The sequence below is a fragment of the Elephas maximus genome, chromosome 4, assembly GCF_024166365.1.
Source record: "Elephas maximus indicus isolate mEleMax1 chromosome 4, mEleMax1 primary haplotype, whole genome shotgun sequence".
NCBI lineage: Eukaryota > Metazoa > Chordata > Mammalia > Proboscidea > Elephantidae > Elephas > Elephas maximus.
This window is the reverse complement of record NC_064822.1, coordinates 115,390,554-115,392,417: the sequence shown is the minus strand read 5'-3', so window position 1 is coordinate 115,392,417 and position 1,864 is coordinate 115,390,554. Positions and strand designations below refer to the sequence as shown.

Here is a 1,864-nt window from a genome sequence, read left to right as displayed (position 1 = left end):
CTTTCTCAGGTTTATTCTCAGATCCCAGGAAAAGGTTTCTTGTAAATCTTCAGGAAACCCTCTACCTAAAAAACACTTTTACTGGTTTAAAAGTGCTTTCATGTACTTAAAAGCAGAAAATACACAACAAAGATACACCTTTGTATTTTAAACTTTTTGTTCCTAATTCGGGATCATTCTAAGTGCAAAGCTATTATCCAGCCCTTTTCAGTTATTTTATTTCAAAATACAGCCAGAGACCAGAATAAAATACTCCTTGACAAATTCTTCTCTGTTACAAAAGTGGAGCTGAAAAGAAGGCCGGGAAAAGCAAAGAAAAAGGAGGCAGAAGAAAAAAATGTCAAGAATAATGGAATAATCTGTAACATTGATCAGACCTATGTCCTGAGGCAATGATAAGGAGAAACACCGTATGAAACGAGATACCTGATTCCTGCTGTGTGTTTTCATCTGACATCTGTAAAAGGGAATTATAAGCCTTTGGTTCATATTTAAATATTTCCAGTAAAATTCCATAATCCAAATGCCAAATGCATTACATTAATACTGATTGCGTCTTTCATTCATGCTCCGTGCTAACGTCTTATGTTGCTTGTGTCTTCAAGTCCAATCATTTTTGACTTGACACAGGAGGTAATGACAAATCACACAGTGATAACAACATTCATCCTGCTGGGGATGACGGAGGACCCAAAATTACAAATCGTGCTTTTGGTATTTTTATTTCTCACCTACTTTTTGTGTGTGGCTGGGAACATGACAATTATCACCCTCACACTTTTGGATTCCCATCTTCAAACTCCCATGTATTTTTTTCTCTGAAATTTCTCTTTCTTAGAAGTCTCATTCACCTCTGTCTGTATTCCCAGATTCCTGTACAGCCTGACAACTGGAGATAAAACCTGTACCTATAATGCTTGTGCCTCACAATTGTTTTTTGTTATCCTCTTTGGAGCAACTGAATTTTTTCTCCTTGCTGCCATGGCCTATGATCGCTACGTGGCCATCTGTAAGCCCCTACATTACACAACCATCATGAACAACAAGTTCTGCACTACACTCCTTCTCTGCTACTGGATTGCTGGCCTGTTGATTATTGTCCCCCCTCTTGGCATGGGTCTCCGGCTGGAATTCTGTGACTGAAATCTCATTGATAGTTTTGCTTGTGATGCATATCCTATTCTACAGATCACCTGTTCCAACACAGAGCTTATAGAAAAGGTTGTTTTGGCTTTTGCTGTGCTAACACTGATTTCTACCCTACTGGGTGTGCTTCTCTCCTACACATACATCATCAGCACCATTCTAAAATTCCCTTCTGCCCAACAAAGGAAAAAGGCCTTTTCCACCTGTTCTTCTCACATGATTGTGGTTTCCATGAGCTATGGCAGTTCCATCTTCACCTACATTAAACCTTCAGGAAAGGAAGGAGTAGCCCTTAATAAGGTGGTGGGGCTGCTCTTAACCTCAGTTGTCCCTATGCTTAATCCTTTCATTTATACACTACAAAACAAGCAGGTAAAGGAAGCCTTCAAAGACACCGTGAAAAGGATTGCATTTCTCATAAAGAAGTAAGAGATTGTGGATGTTTTCAGGGTAAGTTTTTTTTAAATCTAGATAACCCGTGAAAGTTTTACATGAATTTGCCAAATATAAACTTCCTTTATTCTGTAGATTTGTCAAACTACCTATCCCTGTGAACATTTTTCTCTCATAATTAGGGAAAAAAAAAAAAAAAATCAAGGCACTCAGTTCTCTTTCGTATCTATTCGCTTTCGTTTTACCATTAATGCATTCATCTAAGACTAGATTCGCACGGTACCCAATGTTGTAAAACGGAAATCAAACAAATAAAATCCAATTC

General features: G+C 38.1%; 1 pseudogene; it reads left to right on the top strand.

Moving 5' to 3' along the window:
* The first annotated feature begins 636 nt into the window (after positions 1-636).
* Positions 637-1,575, top strand: LOC126075592 (olfactory receptor 6C2-like; annotated as a pseudogene).
* The last annotated feature ends 289 nt before the right edge of the window (positions 1,576-1,864 follow it).